The sequence below is a fragment of the Urocitellus parryii genome (genome assembly GCF_045843805.1).
Source record: "Urocitellus parryii isolate mUroPar1 chromosome 13 unlocalized genomic scaffold, mUroPar1.hap1 SUPER_13_unloc_10, whole genome shotgun sequence".
NCBI classification, from domain to species: Eukaryota; Metazoa; Chordata; class Mammalia; order Rodentia; family Sciuridae; genus Urocitellus; species Urocitellus parryii.
The window spans coordinates 1,677,195-1,684,431 of record NW_027551762.1 but is presented as its reverse complement, the minus strand read 5'-3'; the positions used below and the strand labels follow the sequence as shown (position 1 = coordinate 1,684,431).

The 7,237-nt window shown below is 39.2% G+C and overlaps 1 pseudogene; it reads left to right on the top strand.

Annotated features, from left to right (window-relative positions):
- The first annotated feature begins 6,434 nt into the window (after positions 1-6,434).
- Positions 6,435-7,007, top strand: LOC144251322 (putative RNA-binding protein 18 pseudogene; annotated as a pseudogene).
- The last annotated feature ends 230 nt before the right edge of the window (positions 7,008-7,237 follow it).

Sequence of the window (7,237 nt, the reverse complement as noted above, 5' to 3'; positions counted from 1 at the left end):
AAAATTTAGTAAAATTCAGCAATGATTCCATTGGTTCTATGATCATTCTTTTTTTTATTTCTTCTTTTAAACAAAATATTTTATTACTGCTTCAATCTTGGGTATTTTATATCCTCTTGGTTCCATTTTTGCAAGTCATATGTATTCAGAAATTTTTCCATTTCTTCTAAATTTTCTAATTTATTAGCCATGGTCCCATCCACACCCCCCCTCCAAAAAAAAAAAAACTTTCATACTGATCCTTTGAATTTCACTGTACCTGTTCTTAAGATTCATTTTGGGGGGGGGTGTCTAATATTGTTTATTTTGGCCTTCTTTCTTTTTGTCAATTTAGCTAAGGGTTTGTCAATATTATCATTTCAGCAAACCAACTGTTTCATTGATGCTTTCTATTATTCTTTTAGTCTCTAATACATTTATTTCTTTTCTGATCTTTACTGATTCTTTCCTTCCATGGATTTTGGATTTGGTTTGTTCTTGTTTTGGTAATATTTTATAATATTATGATTAATCATGATGTTATTAATTTTTTTATTTTTAAAAATTTTTTATATAGGCATTCATTCCTATAAACATGCCTGTTAGTACTATTTTTCCAGTTCTGGTAGTTGTGGTTCCATATCATTTGATACAAGGGATTTTAAAATTTCCCTTCTGATTTCTTCTATGACCTATTGTTCATTTAGTAGTGTGTTGCTCAATCTCCATGTGTTTGTGTAATTTCTGCAGTTATTTCTAGTTTCTTTTCATTGTGATCAGATAAAATCCATAAAAGTATTTCATTTAAAAAAATTTGGTATGACTTGCTCCATGGCCTAATATATGGTCTATTTTGGAAAACATTTTTTTTGTGTATGCTGAAGAAAATAAGTATATTTTGCAATTGTTGCATGGAATATTTTGTAGATGTTTGTTTAATCCATTCAGTCTATAGTACAATGGAAATCTGATGTTTCTTTGCTGATTTTTAAAAAAATCTGGATGATATATTTATTGTGGCCTATGTTTCTATTTCTCTCTAATTATGTTGTTTTTAAAAATTGATTGCTCCAAGATATTGCTTATGTATTTATAATAATTATGTCTTTGTGATGAATTGTTCCCTTGATCTGCCGAAGCCAAGTGCCAATGACTCGGCTTGGCACAGAATCACGAGCCACCACACAGCTTTGTAGGTTCAAACAGCAATTCTTTATTCCGGATCTCACACCAGCCTCCACACACGTTCAGGGGCAGTCTCGTTCTGCCGCACACTTCACCTACTCCACGAGGCTTTTTCCAAAATCCCATTTGAATCTCACGAGAACTCAACGGGAACAAGCAACAGGAACACCCTAATCCCAGCAGCAATAATCTTCAACCTCAACTTCCCTAAAACCCATATTCTTAAACCGGGAAACGCCTTAAACCGGGAACACCCTAAGCCCAAGGACCGGGATACTTCCTCAAACCTGCAGGATACTTCCTCAAACCTGGATCCACCCTCGATCACCTTGAGCAGGGTCATCTTTCTCAAACACACAAGCAAGGTCGCAGCAAATTTCCAAGGCAAGTCCATTTAACATGGGGTACACTGGCAAGGATTACGATGCGTCAATACCTACTTGGTAATGGCCCTCAGCATTGATCAATGCATACTGATCTTTTTTTCTCTTCTAATTTTGTTTTAGAGTCTGTTTTGTCAATTATAAATGTAGCCACTCCCGTTTTTGCTTTTGGATTCCCTTTGTTTGGAACATCATTTTCCATTCTTTCACTCTTGGTGTGTGTATATCTTTGTACATGAAGTAAGTTGCTTATAGACACAATATTGTTAGGTCTTATTTGTTAATTCATTCCACCAATCTGTATCTTTTATATGGAAAATTAAAAAAATTTACATTCAGGGTTATTATGAAAAAGTGTATATTTTTTCCTGTCATTTTGTTCTTTTTTCTTCTGGTGGTTTTGAATATTCTTTGTTTTTTCCTCCTAGAAGTTTGATTGTCTGTTATATTGATAATGTATGATATTTTACTATTTATCATTTGCATGTCAACTCCTCTTGTAGGATTTAATTTTTCACATTTACTGATTATTTTATCTTCCTCTTCTGGGTATATTATTCCCTTTTGTATTAGCTTAGCTTTTCATTACTTTGACAAAATATCTGAGAAAATCTCTTATTTTGCTTCTTGGTTACAGACGTATTATTCTGTGGTTGGCCAGCTCCATTCCTTTGTGCCTAAGGTAGAGGCAGAACATCATGGCAGAAGTGCTTGGTGAAGGAAATCTGCTTACCTCCTGGCAGCCAGGAAGCAGAGAGAGTGACAATAAGGGGCTGGTGACAAGATATAATCCCCAAAGGCCCGCCCTCAAAGACCCACTCCCTTCAACTAGATCCTACTTCTTACAGTTTCTACCACTTCCCAGTAATTCATTCATATTATTAAGCCATCAATAGATGAATCCACTTATGAAGTCAAAGTCCTCTTGATTCAATTATTTTCTAACAGCGCCACCTCCAAATACTACTACATTAGAGATCAAGTCATCAGAGTATGTGTTTTTTAGGGGACATTCTGGATCCAAACCATAATGAGTGTCTTCAGTGATGCTGATCTAGTGGTCATGCCTTTATTTATTCTTAATCCAAGGTCTTTATCTTTCCTTATTTTTCTTGAAGACTAACACTGCTAGGCATATGAGTCTTTTTTGGCATTCCACCCCTTACCCAGACTTCATTTTTCTTTGCAAAGATCACCAGTCAGAATGGATTATAGTCAATTATAATAAGACCCTTATTACCTTAATTACTCCTTTAATGGACTTTTTGCCAAATCAAGTCACATTCTGAAGTATTGGTGGTTGAGACCACATATGAATTTGGAGGCACATAACTCAACTATAATAGGCATGTATGGAGAGTTTGGTTGTTTGTGGTGAGCATCAAGGACCTCAGGGTCACCCTAGTGTTTATAGCAGGGATGCTCATAGGGCCTGTGGATGAGGGTGGGGTAGCATGGCTGGAGAAGCTCTGCCTTTGTTTCCCCAGCAAGGGACAATAAGTGACCTCATGCATGAGTCAGTAAACAGCCAAGGGACAACCAGGGTCTCTGAGACTTGTCAAGTGGTTGGTTGATTGACAAAAATGAATGATGTTATGTACATTATTAGTAGTCAGACATAATGTGGATTTAAATCCAAAGTGGATGTTCAGAATATTATGAATTTTGAGTCCATGTGACATAACTTACAAGACAAAACTAGTGTGATGCCACTCGTTGAAAGTAAAATACTGATTTAATTCACCCTTGAGTCCAATCTGATGTTTATAGTGATGTTGTGAGAGTTATCAATATTTTAAATATGTAACCAGTTTGAAAACATGCCTAGAAGCTTAAATACACATTGATTCCCTTTTCTTGACATTAGGCCATCCCCACCAACATCAGTCATCCCAAAAGGATGTGATGAAGCCTCAGTGTAAGAGTCTTGTCAACACTGTGGATAAAATAGGGTCATTTTGCATTTCCCTATCAGTTGGTCAAGACAGAATCCATGGTCAGTGTGGGTCTAGGTCTATGGAGAATAAGAGAAGCAAGAATTATGTAATAGGTTTCTTTGAAGTAAAATGTGTTTGATTAAAAGTGCTATTCTTAATTTTGAGATTATGCCCTTCTTAAGTTTTGCATTAGGTTTTACTTACTTTTAAGAAATTGAAGTAAAAAAAATCAGTTTGAAGTTTTTAAAAATATATTTTTATTAGTTGTTGATGGATCTTTATTTTATTTATTTATATGCAGGAGCTGAGAATCAAACTCAGTGTCTCACACATGCCAGGCAAGTGTGGCACCACTGAGCCCCAGCCCCAGCCCTGAGTTTGAAGTTTGAACTTTTTATTTTATTTTAAATATTTTTACTTCTTTACTTGGCCAAGAAAAATAACAACAATAAAATACATCATACCTTGATTTGGAAATATCAAGTGTTTTCTTTACTGAGAGCCTTCATAAATGTATAAAGTTTAACATCATTCTTGTAATACAGCATCTCCTGGGCCCCAGGGCACTTCCCGAGGGCACTTCCAGGAGCTGTGCAGTACAGGTAGCTTGGGTGCAGAAGAAAGTGTTGGAACCTGTGTGTGCATATCAGGCAGAAGAGGTGTCCTTGTCTTCCTCATTGTTAGAGAGCAGGTGGTAGGATATCTCCCTGGCCTGTGGCAGTCCAGGTCCCTGTGGATCCTGGGGTCGGCAATGAAGAGGAATATTCTCCATGCAGAAGGTCTGAAGAGGGGTGTCTGTCAGTTACTCCTCTAAGCAGAGTGTAATGACCCCAGCTGTGGGTATCCCTCTGCAAGACTTGCAGATGACATTTTCTAGTTATAAACAACCCAGAATGGCCTTGTGGCTTAAGAACATTCCTGCCAAGAACCTACAGACTATTATGGGAACAAGCTTCATCTGCCAATTGACTAGTGAAACCTATGATAAACTAGTCACAACTGCAAGAAATGAGGACTTTGGGAATGCATTTATTATCCTGCCAGTGGCAAAGAACTTGCCCTGAGGGTCATAGCAGAGTCATTAGAAACAAAGGCTTTTATTAATTGTTTTAAATACTAAGCAGTCCCTTTTGTAATGTGCTGTGGGTTATATAATATATACTGTTAACCACCTTTTTTTGAATATATATATTTTTAGTTGTAGATGGACACAATATCTTTATTTTATTTATTTTTATGTGGTGTTGAGGATCTAACCAAATGCCTCACACATGTGAGGCAAGTGCTCTACCACTGAGCTATAGCCTTAGTCCCTGCTAACCTTCTTTGTCCTCATCCATGGATTCAACTAACCTCAAATCAAAAATATTGACAAAGAAAAATTTGTATTGAACACGTATAGACTTTTCTCCTTCCTATTTTTCCTTAAACAGTACTGTGTAATAACTATTTTCCTGGGCCCCTAGCCCATGGGAGACATAAGAGGGCAGGGCACAAGGCCTCCCAGAGCACACTGGGAACACTCCTTCTGTGCACTGTGACTGTGACACTTGGGCTGGGGAGCATCCTGATTTGGGGTTTCTTGAGGCAGTGATTGAGACTAATTCTGACCTGTGTGGAGGTGCCCTCTTTCTCAGGTATGGTGCACTGGAATATACCTGGGAGAGGGAGCCTGACTAGCATGTCTGTCACTGATTCACTGACAGTGATCCAGAGGCTGAGGTGACAATGATGGCCCACTGGTATCACTAACCAGACATAGTTTCCATCATTTTTCATGAATTAAGTAAATTACCATGTCCTTAGAATTTAGGTGTGGAAATAAGAGGCTTGCCCTGAATCACACAGTGGGTATGGGGTGCTCAAACCTGCCAGGATGGCCTCTTCTCCAGAATCACTATGGATTTATGGATACTTTTGGAGTGTGGCCAGGACTCCTGATCCTATAAATATGCTCAGGGGGCCCTAGGCAGGATCTATCATTTCCCTACTGACTCTAAATGCAAAAAACACTTATGCCCCTTTGCTCACCCAGGGATCAGCCCCTGGGTCAGGTGGTTGTTAGTTGTTCTCCACCTTCCATGGGATAATCCAGAGTTTCCTGTGGAAAAGACAAGCCTCCTGGTTGTGCAGGCACATACACTCTAAAGTTGAGAGATGCCTGATTTTCTTTTTAGCAAAGCATACGAAATCTCTAGTTGTCCTTGTGAACAGTATTAATGAACAAAGAGAAGTAGACATTTCAAGAGCATTTTGATCACCTTGTTGTTAACATTTTAACATGAAAAGCCCCTCATGCAAAGGAGTACTGTGCAAGGACTTACTCTTGTCCTTGGGTAATGTTGAGTGTGTCATCCACACCCAGGGAGATGCCAGCACTGCAGGTATCCTGGGTGCATCGGTGAGAGAGGACAGAAGGGAGAAACTGCTGTTTCATTGGTCTGTGGGATTGAACTATCCTTTTTTGTCAAGGAAAAAGAAACATTTTTCAATAAAAAATCTTTCCTCTCAAGTCTCTGCAGTTGATCTTCTTTGGAGTATGGCTCTGTCTCTTGTGGACAGGGGAGAGCAAGTCACCTCTGGGGTGGAAGGGCAGGGCCTTACCTTTCAGAGTGCCCGTCTTCTTCCTACTCTTGTACAGCACCTTCTTCACCTTCAGACGCTGACAAAAAAGAAAAAGAGACTGGGGCCCAGTTCTCCCTCTGGTCTTTTAGACCAGCTGTATACATTCTGTTTCTGAACAGCTTAACTTTCTACAGTTAGCTAGTGGAGACCCTTTTATTCAGAGAACATTTTTAAAGTGGCAAAATACTTCATTTTTTTCTTTAGAAAACACAAAATGGGGCTGGCGGAGTTGAAGTGGATGGACCTAGATGTCTGTCGGACCCGGAGTTAGGACCCGCTTTCGGGGCATGAGCTGAGGGTACAATGCCAAGGCCACCAGAGATTGATGGAAGCAGAAACCAAAACTCTTCCCTTGGAGAATGCATCCATCCTTTGGGAGGGCTTTCTACAGGAAGGGCACAGATTATGGATTGGCAACCTGGACCCCCAAATCACAGAATACCACCTCCTCAAGCTCCTCCAGAAGTTTGGTAAGGTGAAGCTGTTCGACTTCCTCTTCCACAAGTCAGGTGCTTTGGAAGGACAGCCTCGAGGGTACTGTTTTGTTAACTTTGAAACTAAGCAGGAAGCAGAACTAGCCATCCAGTGTCTCAATGGCAAGCTGGCACTGTCTAGGAAGCTGGTGGTATGATGGGCACATGCTCAAGTAAAGAGATACAATCATAACAAAAATGACAAGATTCTTCCAATCAGTCTTGAACCTTCCTCAAGCACTGAGCCTACTCAGTCTAACCTAAGTGTCACTGCAAAGATTAAAGCCATTGAAGCAAAGCTGAAAATGATGGCAGAAAATCCTGATGCAGAGTATCCAGCAGCACCTATTTATTCGTACTTTAAGCCACCAGATAAAAAAAGGACTACTCCTTATTCTAGAACAGCTTGGAAATCTGGAAGATGATGGTTGTGACTTACTGTGGCAGCAAAAGCAAATTGGTCTCCACACATGACTCCTCTGCCTTGGTACTTTGTAGATGTGGTTGGTACTATTCAACAGAGCACAATCACATGTGAGAGTTTGGTAACATAAAATTTTGGATGTTCTTATGGATGTGTCTTCCCTGAACTATGTGTAGAATTGAGCATCTTCCAGAATAAATAAGATTGTGTCCAAAATTTTGATTTGAACAC